The sequence below is a fragment of the Mus pahari genome, chromosome 5 (assembly GCF_900095145.1).
Source record: "Mus pahari chromosome 5, PAHARI_EIJ_v1.1, whole genome shotgun sequence".
Lineage (NCBI taxonomy): Eukaryota > Metazoa > Chordata > Mammalia > Rodentia > Muridae > Mus > Mus pahari.
The window spans coordinates 2536313-2555169 of NC_034594.1; the positions used below are offsets into that span (position 1 = coordinate 2536313).

General features: G+C 44.0%; 1 protein-coding gene across 5 annotated transcripts in view; it reads left to right on the forward strand.

Moving 5' to 3' along the window:
* Positions 1 to 18857, forward strand: part of Paqr8 (progestin and adipoQ receptor family member 8) — a 51192-nt gene that overhangs the window by 3492 nt on the left and 28843 nt on the right. Inside the window, exon 2 of one of the 5 annotated variants that reach the window (XM_029539043.1) lies at positions 2334 to 2503. The exons of 3 other annotated variants lie outside the window; for them this stretch is intronic. The gene's annotated coding sequence lies outside the window, so the exon portion shown is untranslated. Of the gene's footprint in view, positions 1 to 2333; positions 2504 to 14144; positions 14285 to 18857 lie in introns of all 5 variants that reach the window. One more of the 5 variants, XM_029539042.1, reaches the window with a different exon arrangement.

The window sequence follows — 18857 nt, forward strand, 5'->3', positions numbered from 1 at the left end:
AGAGGCAGAGAGGCAGAGAGGCAGAGAGGCAGAGAGGCAGAGAGGCAGAGAGGCAGAGAGGCAGAGAGGCAGATGAAAGGGGCCCAGGGCCTTTTAAAGGGATTCCCCCATTAACTGTTTCCCCACCATCTCCTAATACTACAGGGCAAGCATTCTAGGTGGAAGCCACTGGGAGCCATTTAGGTGCAAGTTAGCCAGGTATAGTAGAATACGCCTTTAGCCCCGTCATCATGGAAGTGGAAATACGTGGGCCTCTATTAGTTTGAGGCTAGCCTGATTGTATAGCAAGTTCCAACCAAACTACATAGGGAGGCCATCTCAAAAAACAAAACAAAACAAAACAAAAGCAAAAATAAAAACAAAAACAGAAACAAAACAACAACCCAAATCAATAAAAGTATTACCTTTATTTGGGTAATTCCAGTATGTTTAGGAAAAATAGCTTAGAACTATCACTTAATTAGCATACTTTATAATGTGTTAGGGCATGTGAAAATCAGCCCCATTTTACCTGGATGCTCTTGGGTGGGCAGTTCTTTGCCAACAGCAAAGTAAGAGATTGGTTTTCTCACTCCCACCGCCAACCCCCCCCCCCCCCAAGGGATCCAGAAAGCCTTCTTAGCCACACTTAGGCCCAGAGCTTGAGTACTGAGTTTGATTTTTAACTTTGCCTAGAGGGCAATGGAAGAGAATGGTTTCTAATAATGCATTTCGCATTAGGATTCCGGGGCACACAGCGAACACGGAAGCCAAGGGATGGAGCTTAGGTTCCTTTTCTCCTTCTTTTTCACACCACCATGGCTCAACACTGAGCTAGGCATGTTCTTAGACATGTTGCTTCTCCTCTTTGGATCTCAGTTGCTACAATATAATTTCAATTTCCACTGGCATCTATTTTGAAATGATTTAAAATGAGAATCATAATAGGTATGGACTATATGCATTTGTTAGGAAAATTAAATATGATTGGGCATAAGCAATTATGAATTCTCTGCCTAACACAGAATACACAGAATAAGTGCTCAGTGGAGACTGTCTCTATTTGTTCGTAAAATTATTTATTAGTAGGTATGTATTAAAACTTTTGATTTCATGTGGGAATTTATCATTTCCTAGGGAATGGCATTCTTTTTAGCTGAGCTTTGTGAATTAATATGTGAATGAGAGAGATTTATTTTTATCTTCCGACCATCTTTGGGTTTTTGTTTTTGTTTTTAAAGTTTTAAATCATGGGGTTTAAAAGCAACTACAGTTCCTTCACTTTTAATTTAGATGTTTTTAATCTGAACTTTCCTGTTAGGGCTATATATTACAGTTTACGATGGTAGTGAAAATTTAAAAGAAAAAAATAATTTAAAATTCTCGTCTGTAGCTCTTTTCTCCTAACCTGATTCAATAAAATCCTCTTTCTTCTTCCCTCCTCCTCTCTGTTCCTCCCTCCGTTCCTCCCCCCTTCTTCTTCCAATGAAATACATATCATTTGCTTAGCATATTTTGAAATGACTAACCTAGAACTCACTGTGTAGCTGTGAATGACTTTGCACCTTTCTCTACCATGAATTCTGGAACTACAGGTCCCTGCTGTCCCTGTGCCTGTGTCATGTGGTGCTGGGGATTCTGCCCGGGCCCTGTGAGAGCTGTGAGTGTCCTACCAACCAGCAATGGCCCCCCAGCCCTGAGAGGCGTGCTTACGATGAACATTCCTCATTATTAAAATTTGAGTTCATGATGCTTTTTTTTAAATGACAAGGAATAACAGTTTGTCATTCAGTCCTCAGCTGTTTTGTAAATGTTGACATTACATTTCTCTGTGACTTTTACTATTCCAGGATAAACTAGGACGGTGGTATAATAATTTTATGAAAGCTTAATCAAATGATCAGGAATATAAAACATCCTATTTTATGAAGTGTTCAGTGTTTGATAAGAGCTAGGTTGGAAACCAGCTAAGGCCACGAGTGTAGAAGGCCAGGAGACGTGGTCTTTGCCTCCCCAGAGTTCCTGTGTGTGCTTCCTCCCTGTCTTGAGAAGATGTACTAGCAAAGGTCTTCTCTCTTGTAATTACTTTGCCAAGAGTTAATATGATTTGCATTGAATGCTCTTATATCAGCTCAGCTACTTTTCTTGTTGCCGAGGCAAAAAGAAAGAGAGGAAAAAAAATCTGATAAAGGCAATGTAAAGGAAGGCTTATTTGGCTCACAGTTTGAGAGAACAGTTCACCATGGCGGTTAGCATGGTGGTGAGAGCCAAGAACTCTGCAGTCTTGGAAGCAGAGGGACGCGTGCCCTCCCTCGCTCAGCTCACTCCGCCATCTTCCTCTTTATTCGGTCTAGAACTCCAGTGATTGCAGTACCCAACCCTTAGGGTGAGTCTTCTTCCCATTACGACTCCGGGGCAAGCCCTCCAGGACATGCTCATCGCACTTCTCCGGGGTGACTTCAAAGGAAGAAAGGCATCACAATTCTCCTGCCTCCAGCTCCATTTCTTGGAGAAAGCTAGACAGGTAGATCTCTCCTCAGTAATCTAGTTTTGAGGCAATTTTAGCTCTTGAGGATTAGGTGTCACTATAGGCTTAGCTGCCGTGAAGGGAGATATTAAAGCACCCAGGGGCAGGGGTGGTGGTACACACCAATAACCCTAACACTCCAGAGATACAGACAAAAGAATTGTAAAGTCTACACTAGCCTGAGCTGCACTGGGGTGACCCTGATGCCGGGAGGTAGGGCACATTTCTGGTAAAGGCACAGTGCTCCATAGACAGGGATGTAAATAAGAGAGGCTTTTTAGCTGAAAGCTAGAAACCACTGTGACTGTGGCTCTGTTTCTCCTGTACAATAGACACACCTGGGAGTGCCCCAGCTTCACAGCAAACCATCCTTTGAGAAACTCTGGGTAGGGCCTCAGTATCAGATTTTTAGAATGCTTTTCAGATGATTCTGAAAGTGAAGGGCTACTGCCTTTTGAAATTAATAACCTGGGCGGGGATGGGGTGGGGTGGGGTGGGAGTGTGTGTGTGTGTGTGTGTGTGTGTGTGTAAGAGGGCCTGAGTTGTGGTGGTTTATGTCTATAATCTCAACATTTGGGAAGCTGAAGCCAGAAGATGGATATTGATTGAGTTCCAGACCCAGTGTGGGCTACACAGTGAGTCTTTGCCTCAAACAAAACAGAAACAAAAAACGAAACAGAAAAGTTTTTTTTTTTTTTTGCTGTTATTGTTTTGCTTTGTTTCTGTTTTTGTTTTTGAAGGGGGAGAGAAGGGAGAGGAGGAGGAAGAAAACAAAATAGAATAGACGGGTGGGGAGACGGGACTGTTGCTAAGGTACCTGCTGTGAAATAATAAAGACTTGTATTGATTCCCAGAATCCATGGGACATGGTGGTATGGTGGCCTCTGTTAACCCAGTACTGGGGAGTGAGAGTGGGAGAATCATGGAGTTAGGTGGATTCCTGCAGCTCATCAGCTAGCCAGCTTAGCCCATCAGTGAGCTCTAAGTTCTACTGAGAGACCCAGTCTCAAGAAAGGAGACACCTGATATGAACTCTGGCTGCCACATGTGCATTGCTGTGCATATACACACAGACCCACATGAACATGTACAATCAACACACGCACACACACACGAACCTAATAAAAATATTGCCTCCTTTTGGGCTTTTGTTTTACTGATAGGTATATGCAAGCTTGCTTCAGAGCCTTATTGGACTTTTTCTTTTTGTGCTGACAGCTTCACCTTATTTTCTATTTCTGTGTGTATATCAGTCAAACGGTTTCAGACCTTGTCCAATAGAGCTTTGCTTTAACCTGTGTGACAGGGAAGACACCACCGTCACGGTGATTCTAGCAATATTTAGTTGCATTTGTTCGTTTATTGGGGGAGCGGCAATGCATCCCCTGGCGCATGTGTTGAAGTCAGGTGGTGGTGACAGAGGAACTAGCTCTCCTTACACCATGCCTGTCTAGGGGATTGAACTAGGGTCCTCGTGCGTGGAGCAGGGCTTGGTGAAAAGTAGTTTTCCTTTTGAACCATCTCACTGGCCCCTAGTTTTTCTTCCCAACTCAGGTCTGAAGATCATAATAGATTTGTCAAAATAACGATGAGGAAATGGGGGGGGGAGGGGGAATGTCACAGAGACCCTGCTGCAGGATCACCGGCCACATCTTTGTATCTCCTTTGACTAGACAGATCCTACAAGGAAGGAGATGGCTGGGGGAGTTAGCTTCCTCGCCGTTAAATGATGGTCTGTGGCTGGGCACCAACTAGTGTCCGGCGATGTGTTTATATCACGTCATTTAGTTCTCAGAACAGCTCTGACATGTAGGAAGCATCATCCTTGGTTCCATTTCACAGACAAGAAGACTGAGGTCAGAGAGGCTCTGGGCAGCTCGGATGGAAGTCTGAGCTGTGTCCGCTGCTGCCTCCATACTCATTTGTCAATGTGTCTCTAACCTTTAGACTCCTGCTCTAAGCAGGAGGGAAATGTCTTGAGGACCTGTGGCTTTTAAAATTAATTGATTAGTTGTAGGTGGCTGGGGCCTGCTGCTCTCCCCTGACTTGAAAAAGAAGAGCCCTCCACTACTCAAGCTATTGCTGTTCTTAATGTTTTTTCAAGACGGGGTTTCTCTGTGTAGCCCTGGCTGTCCTGGAACTCGAGCTGTAGATATGGCTGACCTGGTGTTTCTGTGTGTAAGTGCAACTGTGTGAGTGTCACAGCATTCATGGGGACGCGTCAGACAGCACCTTCTGTAGTCAGTTCTCACCTTCCGCCTTGCTGAGGTAGTTTCTCTTGTTATAGAGGCTCAGCCCTGCACTCCAGGCGGGCTGGCCCATGAGCTCCCAAGAAATTTGTCGATAAATTCTCCGCCTCGCTCTAGGGATGCTCAGGTTACAGATGCTCGCCACCACACTGGTCTGTGGATTCCAGAGATTAAATTTAGGTCATCTGGTTGTTTTTTGACTGGCTGAGCCATTTGCTGGCCCTGAAGTGAGGTTTTTGATGGACTTCCCAGTAGTCTGGGGACCCCAGGAAAAGTGATTCATTCACTCACTCACTCATCAAATTTAAAGGGCGTGCCAAGTGCCAGGGTCTACAGTAAACACCGTGGGTCAAATGAGCAGAAGTAATCCCAGGGTCTACAGTAAACACCGTGGACCAAATGAGCAGAAGTAATCCCAGGGTCTACAGTAAACACCGTGGATCAAATGAGCAGAAGTAATCCCAGGGTCTACAGTTAACACCGTGGACCAAATGAACAGAAGTAATCCCAGGGTCTACAGTAAACACCGTGGATCAAATGAGCAGAAGTAGTCCCTGCTTCTCTAGGGACTACAGAGATGACTTTGTAACAACACTGTCCCTCAGAGTCAAGTGGAGAAAATACTTTTTTGGGGCTCCCTGCCCTCCCTTTCCCATCTCTCCCCTTCTTTCTGGTCCCCTTCTCCCTCCCCACACCGTCCCCAAACAGTTTCTTCTTTGTCTTTCTTATATCATGGTTTGTGCACCAAGCTAAGACTGCCAGCAAATAGTGGGGCAGTAGTTATTTACCTTTTGGGAAGTTTACAATAGCTTACTTAAATGTCTTATTATCTCATATTGCATTAAAAATTATTCTTCCTCAAAGATGAAGAAACTGCTCTCTGTAACAAGTTAAGCACGTTGGACATCAGGTTGAGGTAAGCCTTTTGAAGCTAATTCTTTTCTCTGTGCCTAGGGGAGCATTGTAAACTTGCAGGACATCTATGGGGCTAACAGAGTCCATTAGTTAGCTTGCGTCAATGCTGTGACGACATAGCTGACAGAAGGAAGAGGGCCACAGGGATTGCTCAGTGGGCCTCATGCTTGCCGAGTAAGCATAGGACCTGAGGAGTTCAGATCCCCAAACCCACATCAAAGCCAGACACCGCACTGTGTCTCCCTAACCCCAGAGCTGGGGATTGGCAGTAGAGACTTGCAGATCTCTGGGGTCTTGCTGGCCAGCCAGGCTAGCCAAAACATTGAGCTTTAGGTTCTGTGAAAGAGCCTAGTTCAAAAGTAAGATTGGGAGAAGTAGAGGACAGTGCTCCATATTGACTTCTGAGTTTCTACAAGTTCATACTCAGGCATGTGCACTCATATACACGTGCCCACACACATTTGCACACACACACACATGTGCACATATATACATGTACACAAATACACATACATGTGCACAATACATGTGTACATACATATATTCATCTTTCTTGCAGCTCCCACACAATTAAGAATATAAAAAGGAAGGAAGAGTTTATATTGGCTTACAATTTAGGTTACAGCCCGTCCTTCCTGATCAGGAAGCCTGGTATCAGGAGCATGAGGTAGCTGGTCACATCTCATCTGCAGTCAGGCAGCAGAGAGGGAGATAAAGACGGGGCTCAAATTGCTTTCCATCCCCCTCCCCTTTTTTTAAATTGGCTCTGGGATGGCAGCACATGGGACGGATATGTCCATTTTAGGTTGGGTACTTAGGCGAAACCTCCTGGAACCACTGTCATAGGCATGTCCAGAGATGCAGATCTCTCTCTCCAGTGGTTCTGAAATCCAGTCAAGCTGATAATAAAGATTTAGCTATACAGACTAACTCTGTTTTTCTATGTGAAGAAGATTCCATACTGTATCAGAGCAGTAATCATTGAATGAATAAATAACAATAGTAATAACAACAATAATGATAAATAAATGAATAAATAATAGTAATAATCATGATTTTAATACACAACAGGTATAAGAATAGTTCAGATTTTAAGAAGAGCTAACCTAAATAACCATGAAGTAGCTCCCAGTCTAAGCAAGCTGATTCCTGATTTTAATCAGTCCCTGCCCCCACAGGCCTTTGGGAAGCTGGGGGCCCAGGGCGAGGGTCACTGATTTAAGAGACTTTTTGTTGTTGCTCTTGAGATACAGCTAGCAGCAGAGGTGGCGACATTTACCCTTCTCAGCTAATGTTGTCAAAGATTAAATATGGAAAAAGTAGGAAAACAGATTCTGCATCCACAAATAAGAGTATTTTTTTTCATCAATGTCTTAAAGCATGCTTGGCCCCTCCATTAGAATCACTCCTTTTAGTCCAGGAGAATATCCCCAGGGCGCGGGAGGAGCTAGAGAAACCAGAGGGAGGCTGTGCTTCCTCAAACTGACTGCAGAGCAAAGGGAAATTCACATATGCACTCTGCTTACAGACAATGGTTTGGGGAGGGAATGAAGCCTTTTATTGGGGAAAGCTGTCTTCTTGTTTGTCATGGATTTGTTCAAGATAGCGCTGATGAAACTCTAAGCAGAGGGTAATGTGAAATCAGCAATGGAAGGCATTTATGTTCTGCCAAATGAATTCAGTGCAGAAATCCCACCTTAGCTTTCCTAGTTCTGCACTTTAAGCAAAGCAACTGCAGTATTCTCTTGAGGTGCCAGGAAAGGGGAATTCATTTTTCTGCCTGGGCTAATACTGAAATGGCCACGGTATTAAAAGGTCACGTAGGCAAATTCCAGAGGGCTGTGGATGCTGGGTGGCCTTTCAGGAAGGCTTGGTTCGTTCGGTCTCTGCACGAGAGGTGTGGATTAATTCAGGAAATGCTGTCGATATTCCTCAGGTTACACCTCCACCTCTCCTAAGTCACAGGGCTCTGGACCTCCTCCTCCTTCCCCTTTCCTTTATAATATCCCTCCTTACCCCCAACTTTCAATCCTCCTGCCTCAGCTTCTCAAGTATCTGTAATAACAGGTCTGTGCCACCAGGCCCAGTCTCACTGGTGGTTTTCTGTTTCATCTGGGATGTTAACAGTATTAGACCTCTGCAGCTGAAGAGTCACTCCTACACAGAGGTAACAGAAGAAAAGGGAAATCTGTACTGTTGGGGTATAAATGGCATCAGGCAGCAAAGGTGGCTTCAGGTAAGAAGTTCCAGTGCATCTGCAGGGGTTTTGACCACTTAATAGGTACCCAACAGTGAGCAAGACATAGTAAGGGACAGTGTGATTTAAGAAACATACCTCTCAAAAAACAAAAAACAAAAAAAAGAAAGAAAGAAAGAAAGAAAGAAAGAAAGAAAGAAAGAAAAAAGAAAGAAAGAAACACATACCTCTCTCTGTGTGTCTGTCTCTCTCTTACACACACACACACACACACACACACACACACACACACACACACAGAGTGCATGCATGTATGTACACCAGGAGCCTGTAAGATGCAAGGACTCCAGCTTTTCCTCATGAATGATAAAAGGAAACGTTAGACTTAAGCACCATGGGTTGAGCTGTAAGTCTGTGTGGTAGAAGATTGCATGCCACATTGTTAAGGCAAAGGCAACTTCAGTGTGATCTCTGTGCTCAGAGTCTAGTGCAGGGGAAATAGCCCCAGAAAGGTAGCATTTGGATGGAGAGGATCTTGTTCTTGACAGCTTCGGGTGTAGTACAGAAGGCAGACACGAGGGGCGTGCACACTGCAGGCCTGCAGCAGGCCTTGTTTTCCACTGTCCTCTATAATGCTCCGTGTGTTGCATGCTTACTCTATGTGTTTGCAAGTTAGTGCTCAGCCACATAAGGCTTCACAAAGCCAGGCTGCAGGTCTAAATTCTCTTCTGCAGTTGAGTGGAGAAAGGAAAGGGAAAGGAAGCTGTTCATTAAAAATTGTTGTTTGGGACATGGTGAGATGGCTCGGTACGTAAAAGTGCTGTGCAAATCAGACAGTCCTAGGTGTGATCCCCAGTCGAAAGAAAACTGTCAACTGGAAGTGGTCCCCTAACCGCTGCAGGAACATCGTGGCATGCGTAAGTGCACACTTACACACACCGAATTCACATAAGCACATACACACTAATAATAAAATCAAATTTTAAGAATACATACAGTGCTCAAGGCTGGAATGACACTGTAATCCCAGCACTTAGGAGGTAGACTCAAGAGGAACAGGAATCCAAGGCCATTTGCTGCCAGACAGCAGGTTCAAGGTCACAAGAGGTTCTTTCTCAAAAGCAAAACAAACAAGCAGATACATAGTTCTGGGTTCTAGTGATGCAGAGAAGCAGAAAGATGCATACCAGGATGCAACGTGTTTTTGAAGAAGACCACACAATTAACAAGGAGTATGATTTTGGGAAGTCAGGATTGCTGTGCAGAAAGATAACTGAAGACAGAAGGAGTAATTGCTGGCTGTCGGTAAGAGTAAGAAAAAGATGTTACAGTATGCCTCAGCTTCTTAGAGAAGCAAAGACCTCTAAAATTTTTGCTAAGGGTTCTCTAGTCTTATTTCATACACACACACACACATTCACACACACATTCACACACAAACATTCACACACACATACATTCACACACAAACATTCTCACACACACATTCACACACACATACATTCACACATATCATATACACACATACATTCACACACATACATTCACACACATACATTCACACACACATACATTCACACATATCATATACACACATACATTCACACACATACATTCACACACACATACTTTCATGTACATACATTCACACATAAACACACATTTATTTGCACACACATACACATGCACACATACATTTACATACATCATACATTCACACACACATACATTCACACACATACACACATTCACACACATACATTCACACACACATTTATTTGCACACACATACACACATACATTCACACACACATTTATTTGCACACACATACACATACACACATACATTCACATACATACACATTTGCAAGCTGACTGCTTTTCAGCTGACATATAATAATAATAACAGTGGTTTGCAGACTTGAATTGGGCCATGTATTTCTCTTTACACTTTATGTATACTTTTTCTTTTGGTATAAGAAACACTGTCACAAGACATGTACAGAAGTGGGGATTACATACAGGAGAACAAATAAGCACCCACGACTATACCATAGTCATTCACTCAATAGACTCTGTGTAGACATTGCAGCTCCATAAAAATCTTGACTTATGAAATAGAAAACACTGTAATTATGTGATACGTCTCTATGCTTGGAGAACCACTGGGTTTAAGTACTAACTGAATTCCAAAGAGGAGAATAATATGACCATTCCTGATGGAGGCACAGTGCAGGAGCGAGCACTAAGTTTTCCAGGCTTGCTGCAATGTCACTTGCTTCAAACTTTCTATAATTTGCTCAATTCCTGTAGCAACCAGAGGAGAGAGCAGTCACCCCAGTTTTCAGAAGAGCCCAAGTTGGTCTGTACCAGAGCTGTGTACTTTAAATTCTTTCATAATGATGGGACATGGCATTTAAAAATGCTGATTTAATTTTAAGTTAAGTGCCCCCTGAATATCCAACCTAGAATTACTACAGGGTAGGGCTTCCTGTCCAGCTAAGCACCTTATCTAAGACATTCCAAAAGTGAAGGGGTTTCTGGTGCCGACTGAATTGGTATCAGTGGTTTCCTGAGTCCATCAGCAGTGTAGGGTAGGGTTAGACTTCACGGAACATTTTTTATTCCATTATTCCATATTCCTGTAATTGTGTGTCTGCAGTCACACGGCTGCCTTCATTCTCTGGCCTTTCCTTGAGCCTCTTGCCTGCTGTGTACTGCTTTCAAGGCCAGAAAGCTCTTCCCACCTGGGACCCAGTTGGCTGACAAAACAAAGAAGATCTGGGGAGGCAAATTCTACCCATCCAGAGACCTGACCTGTGTGACAAAGAACTGTACAAGTCATTGAAATTTAGAAATGCTTTCCTTTGAGTTTGGGTAACAACTGTCTGAAGACACAGTGAATCTCTAGCTTTGTGTGTGGAGACAGTATGATTAATACTTAACGAATTCAGTTGAGTTAGCAAGCTTCCAAACAGAAAGCTTAGGCCGTCGTGAGTGGCCTCAAGTGACAGTGAAGTTTGCTGTGCACCCACCCACCCACGTGCTTTTGTGTTGCTACCCAGAGGCAGGCTCAATTCCTGATGACGCTGTAATTGTGACTAAAGGCTTTGAGACCCTCTCTGAGCTCTTACAAATAGTATTTATTGAGCACACATGTATGCTGTATTTGAACAGTTTTAATGCACTACATTCTCTTTCTTAAATTTGTATTATAAATATTTTGTGACAGAATGGTGACAACCTTCTCTCTACGGTTCTCATCCAATCTGGATAACTCTAGCCAAGTTTCCTTCCTTCCTACCTTCCTTCCTTCCTTCCTTTCTTCCTTTCTTCCTTTCTTTCTTCTCCCCTCTTCTTCCTCCTCCTCCACCTTTTCTTCCTTCTTCTATTTTTGGGAGGAAGGGGGTTTAAGACAGGGTGTCTCTACATTTCCCTGGCTGTCCTGGAACTCACTATGTAAACCAGGCTGGTCTTGAACTCACAGAACTGCCTCTGCTTCCTGAGTGCTGGATTTAAAGGTGTATGACTTGGAGCCCAGCCTGCCAAGGGTTTTTGTTTGTTTTTTATGTGCTTTACCTCCAGATTATTTCAAAGTACACCCAAATATCACTTGTCAATCTTGTAAAATGTGATTTAAAAGATAAGGACTCGTTATAATTTATTCACCATCACAACAGCCCTATTAATGGGGTGCCATTATGATCTGTGTCTACAAGCTTAACAGAGTAGCTCAGGTCACCCAGCTTAGAAACGGCAGAGACACCACACTAATGTTGCCTAACTCCAGAGCCTGTCCTGCTTACCAAACTCCGTAAAGCCACCTTCAGACATCTTTGCTGTAGCTAATCCTTGCACTAAGGGACCGGGTCTTCCCAGGAGCAAACTCCCAGGGCTGGGACTGAATTCCGAAAAGGTCGATTTAAAGAGTTCCTGGGGTCGACTGAATTAGTCTCAGTGGTTTCCGGACTTTATCAGCAGCGTAGGGTAGGGTTAAAAGGGAGACTTCACGGAACCTTTTTTATTTCATTGTTTCATATGCCTGTAATCCCTCAAACCTATTACACATGCCGCCATATTGGTTTTCAGAAATTGAGTTACCCGACCATTGCTGCTAACTGGGTCTCTCTGTAAGCACATGCAGACAGACTGTCTATGAGAGGCTCCAGTGTCACCCCCCAGGACCAGCTTGAAATATTAATGGATTCTATTGAGTAAGAAGCATTGATGAAGCAGTCAGGCTCTTACTGTGATAGTTTGAAATGTTGGAGAAATCCACACTGAGAAGGGATGGACATAGTAGGAAATGTGACTTCCGCTGGCTGCTGCTACCAAGGGAATGAAAAGGTTTCTTTTCAAATAAATTTTTCTTTGCCCTTCTCTCTTGGCAGAGCAAGCCAGTCAGGCTTCCCACTGACTCTTTTCAGTTTGTCTGTAGCACTGCTAATTGTATGTCTGCCATCACATGGCTGCCTTCATTCTCTGGCCTTTCCTTGGGCCTCTTGCCTGCTGTGTACTGCTTTCAATGCCAGAAAGCTCTTCCCACCTGGGACCCAGTTGGCTGACAAAACAAAGAAGATCTGGGGAGGCGAATTCTACCCATCCAGAGACCTGACCTACCAGGTCCCTCCTAAGGATTGAAACCTGAAGTAGAGAAGACTAGGAGGTGGATGTTTATCACACAGAACCATGACTCTTCCCTCACAGGGCATCTGCTTGGTCCGTTGCATGCTTCAGAACAGAGCAGAGAGAAAATCCTTTTGATTGATTGGTCAAGACATTTTGGCTGCCTCAGATCTAAGAAGCTAGAATCTTGCTCTCTCCATCAATCAGGCAGCACATTCTCTCTCTGCCTCCTTTCATCATTGAGATCACTAATGTTTGCCTATTCTTGATCAGTATTTCTTCTCTTGTCCCCATCACAGGGGGTGTGTAACTACTGGAGGGCTGCCCAGTGCCCTCTTACTACCCTCACTGTGGAAGACTGACTCTCTCATGGTGCTTTTGAGGCTGAGAACAAATTCTACCCACATCCCTCATGAAATATGCCAACTAGTTTCTCAGTCGAGGTCCTTGCTAAGAAACACACGTTCTTTTTTTCTCTGTGCATGTGGTATATGTGGTTGTGCACGTGTATGTGAGTGTGCTCCATTTACATGTGCCAGAGGTTGAGATCAGGTGTCAGATCACTTACCAGTTATGATTTGGAGATGCCTCTCATTGGAACCTAGACTTCATTGATTGGCTAGACCAGATGACCAGTTACACCTACCTTGTACTCTGCCACCAACAGCCCCAACCTCCATCCCCCAAGCTCCCCGCTCCCCCGTAACGATCCTTTTGTTTCTGCCTCCTAGCACAGGGACAGTACATGCCACTAGGCCTGACATTTTGGTTGGGTCTGAGGATGCAAACTCAGGCCCTCATGCTTGCTCAGCAAGAATGGTATCCACTAAGATGTCTTCCTCAGCTTTGACTCATGTTTCCCTTAAACATTGCTTGTCCAAAGTACTTTTAAATAGCTTTCATTATTGATGTGATTTCAACAGTTAAAAAAAAAAAAAAAAGTCCAATGGGAAAAACAATGGAGAAGTCACTCTTGCCAGTGGAGTGGGTTTAAGTGTGACATCATGGCTCTGTGCCACATTTCCCCTGAGGGTGGCCTCCCTTAAGAGTCTATGGCAGACATTTCAATCATAGTACCTTTCCTTGCCAGGTTCAGAAGAGGCCTGGGACATCCCTCATTACTCCAGGAAGCCCTTACCAAGCAATAGCAGAAGATGTGAATAGTGAAACCTGTGTGCCGTTTGCTAACCCTGACTTTGGCCTGCAGTTGGTCGTGTTGGCTCTTCCCCACAGATGTGGAAAGTGGTTCTGAGAGGGAGAACAAAGGATGGGGAAATTCTACCACTCAAGGGAACCAAACCATTTTCTGGAATACAGATGACAGGAAACACATTCGTTTGTTTGTATGTTGAGACAGGGTTTCTCTCCGTAGTCCTAGCTGTCCTCGAACGCTCAGAGTGCTGGAATTAAAGGCATGCGCAGTCAGACCCAGCTAAGGGTTGTTTTGTTTCCTTTTTGGTTTTGTTGTTTGTTTGTCTTGTTTTGGTTTTTGTTTGTTTGTTTGTTTGTTTTTGGAGGGGGTGGCAGGTTTCCTCAGTGTAACCCTGGATGTCCTGGAACTCCTAGGCCCCCAACTCAGGAGAGAATACTTCAAATGCTAACCTTTCCTAGAGGCTCTGAGGGTTGAGTTCTCCCTTTCTGCCCACAATAGGTCTTTCACAATCGGCACTGTTCCGTGGATTTTCAAGAAATTGCAAAGTGTTAAGAAAATGGGACACAGCTGGGAGGTGGCCGCATGTGCTTTTAATCCTAACACAGATTTCTGAGTTCAAGGCCAGCCTGATCTACAAGGTGAGTTCCAGGTCAGCCAATGCTGTTTCGAAAAACCAAAGGGGGAAAAAGAGGAAGAGAATGAGATTTCCTTGACAGAAGCTGTTTGCTGTGTGCCCGGCAATAGTTCTGTAACTCACAGAACCTGTGCAATGGGAACGCTTTAGGTGAATCCGTGCTTACTAGAAAGCGTCTCCAGCTGACCAGCCGCTGTGTAGGTAGAAGCTGGCAGGTTTGACCTCACAAGGACTGGCTGTCCCCAGGAAGACTGACAGAGCCTGCTGGGCTGTCTCTGAGATACCTGGGATTTGCTTTTTTTGTTGCTGTTTTTGGTTGTTTTAACTAACAGCACTGCCACTCCCCCACCCCCACCCTGCAAAGCAAAGTCCACTTTGAAGATGCTCTAATTTGGCTACAGGAACTACAGAGATGCCTTTTGGAAAGATTCAGTTGTGTGTTGGGGATGGAGAAGGGAGGAGTCAAAGCCCATGACAGCGCTTGTTTGACCAAGTGTTTTAGTTTGTTTGTTTGTTTGTTTGTTTAAATCACGTAGGATTTAGAGGATGTTCCCCTCTATTAAGGTATAGTTCTGTGTGTTAGTGCTTATCTAAAAGTCTTTAGCTGAAATCACTTTGAGCAGATTGGTTTCTGGTTTTTGGTTTTTTGTTTTAATCTTCTGGGTCTTTTCCAATGTTATCCAAAGGAAGAAGGGAAAAGGCCAAACACTACTTGGGAGCATTGAAGTAACCAGATTCTCTGCATGAGGCTTACATAGCGAGCCAGGAATGAATACAACCTTTCAGAATATAGGACAAGCCTTTGTGAAAGGCAGCGCTGGGTTGATGGAAATGAAGTTGCAAGTGCTGACCTTGAATTTTCTGGTAACATTGAGTACTTGCCTGTTCCTGGCCTCTGTTTGGACTAGCAAACAGCTCTGTGGGTTCAGTTTCCTTTGTTTGCTAAAGGGAACTCAGGGCCTTTATAGTGCGCCCTTCTGGCTTTAAACTGAATCTTTGTTTAGTTTTGTTTTGCTTTGCTCTGCTTGAGACAGGCTCATACTCCGAGCTCAGGCTGGCCTTAGACTGCTGTCCTCCGGCCTCAGCCTGATCTGGGCTGATTACAGGGACAAGCCAGGACATCTGGCTAAAACGTAGCTCATTTGAATGTTCACCTGAATTGGCTTCATGCCGGTGATTAGCAATGGAATGAGTTTGAAACTGAGAAGAGGTGTTTGCAAGCCTTTAGTGGTCTGGACACCCACAGCCAGGTGCTGAGCCATTCTTATCCTTCCCAGTTTTGAGATGGCACTGGCGGTGCCAGCCAGACTGTGGTGGTGATTTTAAAGTGTATGCTTCATTTAATATGACAGGAGCAGAGCTTGGGCCATCTGCCTTCCAGCCTACTTTACTTCCAACACCAATACATCCCCCAAAGAACAAAATAGATGATAATAGATAATAGATGGGCCTACTTGATATTAATGAATGTACCAACGACCATATATTTGGTTTAGGACAGCCTTCAATTAAATTTTTGCTGACATGTTCTACTTAAAGAAGAAAATAAAACATCAAAATGCAGGAAAATCAAGTATTATGAGGACTTTTGCTTAAGCCTAACCTCTCAGCAGTCTTAGATCTACCATAGAAGCAATCTGCTGTTGACTCTTGTTACCGGCAGTAGCCAAAATTCGTATAGAGTTGAAGGGTGAAGACAGGTCTGAATTGTAAGAATCATGTTCTCATAGCAACTGAAGGAAGCCATTTTGTAGTGCTTTCCAGGAAATAAGGGTGAAACAGAAAGCGTGTCCGAAATAGCTTGGAAGCTTAGTGGGCAAACTTGGAAGTCAGATGAATCTTGCCTTTGCCACCTCCTCGCTGAGTGACTTTGGACAAAGGACTTAACTTGTTCCCTTATCTAGATCACGGCTAAAATTCAGTAGACTCTATGTCATCAGTTAAAAGGAATGGAGAGTTAATATGTACCATGGACCTACACCTGCTGAGCATAGGCTGTGTAGCCAGTGTATGTGAATCATGATGATAATTTGTTTGCAGGTGGAGAGAAGGCACTCAGTTCCAACAGGGGGCAAAGGCATGTCCCAGTTCTGGTAGGAACACAGGAAAGCTGGCTGTGATGGTGAAGGCCTCTGGGAGGTGGAGGCAGGAGGATTGGCAGTTTAAGACCTTTGTCAGCTGCATGGGAATTTCGAGGCTGCCCTTGGTTCTTTGAGACTCTGTCTCTAAATAAACAAACAAACAAACAAATAAATAAGGAGCATAGGATAGAAGCAGGTTTGTTGGGGAAGCTTGGTTGTCTTTGGAGAACGTTCAGTTTGAAATAGCTTTGTTACAGCTCAGCAGAGTGTTACAGTTACATCAAGTGGGCAGCAGACCCTTACTACGTGACAGCCAAGTTTTCTGCTAATCGCAGACTCTCTGGTTTTCCTGGCGGCTTCATGTGAGCTCCCCACAACCCCACATTCCATGGCTTCAGATTCACGAACAATAGTGAGGAAGACAGTGGCACAGATGAAAAACTCACCAAGTTTGTGTTAAAGAGAGAAAAAATTTCCCCCAAGTCCTAAATGTCTTATATAAAGTAGTATGTAAATATAAACCTCAGCATGCCATGGTCACAAACACTGAGACTGAACATTCAAACCAGAAGAGGAACATTGTGTCTTTCTCTTACCGGTTCAGTTCATTCTTGGTTCTGTTTTGCTTTTGTGCTGGGAACTGAATGGTGGCCTTGTGTATGCCTGTGTAGGATGTGTAGGATGTGTAGGACAGTACCAACGAGCACCTTACCCTGAGCCCATTTGAGGTCCAGGCTTGACTTGAGCTCACCGTGCAGCCCAGGCAGGCCTTGGACTTGTAGTCCTTCTGCCTCAGCCTCCTGAACAGGCTGGGTCACAAGCTCGCTTGTCAGGCCCAGCTTCCGTGTATTCATTCACACAGACACTATTCCCTGACCACTTACCGTGTCCTGTGGACCGTTCTAGGCAAGGCTGTGATGGTAAATACGACAGCCAGGATGTCACTGCTGAGGGAGTCTGTAGTCTTGGCTAGCACAGAGGCTAGGAAGAACAGACAATAAACGCAACACACAATGTATTCATTTCTTTATCCACTCAGATGGCTGCTGTTCAAGAAAATGGGGCTGGAAAGATGGCTCAGTGGCATCCGGTTACTCTTTCTGAGGACTGAGGTTCAATTCCTAGAATCCACATGGTCACTCATAAACATTTGTAACTCTAACATCCAAAGAATCTGACGCCCTACAGGCATTACATGCATGAAATACACAGATACACATGCAGGGGTTGGGGTACACCGGTACAAATAGAATAATACTTTTAAGAAAGAAAAACAGAAAAGAAACCAGCACTGAAGCTGTGCAGAAACGGGAACATTCTGGTGAATAACAAAAATTGCAGCTGTCATTGAGGATGGTGTGGGTGAGAATATTTAAATTTTCATTTTAAATGTTCTCAAAATATTTAAAATGAAAGCACTGTATCCAGAAATCCCACTTCAGGGTATGTGTGTACTAAAGGACTGGAAGCATAGTACTGAGAAGATATTTATACACCCACGTTCATAGCAACTTCACTCTCAATAGCCAAAGGGTGGGATGACTCCTCTATTGACAGACAAACATGTAGACAAGGCATGATGTACACACACAATGTTGACCATCAAAGAAGTGTTGACACATACTACACACGTGGCTGAAACCAGGGGACATGGTGCCAAGTGAAGTGTCACTTAGAAGTAATACTTCATTGAATCCCAACTAAAAAACTGTAACGTTCCTTTGGTAGGGATATAGAAAGCTGTTTTTTTTCTTTTAATTTGTGTATGTGTGTCCATATCTCTTGTCTCCCTGTCTCTCGAGTGTGTGTGCACATATGTGTGTCCTTGTCCTGAGAGGCCCCACTTTGTGTGGGTCACTTCTCTCCATGTGCTCTGTGGATTCTAAGGATTAAATTCAGGTTATTACGTTTGGAGTCAAGTACCTTTGCCTAGACTTAATGCTCTCAGCAAACTACTTTTAAATATTGTTGGTTGAATTATAAATTGGCTTAATAATTTTTGGAAGACAGAATTGCAGTTATCGTAGTTTAAATCCATACAGTCTTAGCAATTAAGCTTCCAGGATTTACTTCATAGATATATTAAAAAGAGTGCTTAGTAAAAAAAAAAAAAAAGAAAGAAATGTCACTTATAAAAAGATTTTGAGTCCATGAATATGAAGTCCCCCAAAAGAGTACATAAAACAAACAATTGTTGCCAGGGACAGCGAGAAGAGAGGGGGAGACCTGCCCAGGAGATATTGGGCTTTGGTTTGCAGGCGAGGAAGAGTTGTGGTTTAGACAAATGAGTGTGCTTAACTTATCTGAGAAGGGATGAGATGGGACGCCGAAATCGGAGGTGCATGTCTGTGACGTCAGAGCTTAGCAGCCTGTGTGGCAGCTTTGAGGCCGGCTGGGCTAAATAATGAGACTCTGGAAGAGGAGAGAGGGACAGGGTTGGGAGGAAAAGACGGAGGAGGAGGAGGAGGAGGAGGAGGAGGAGGAAAAGAAGGAGGG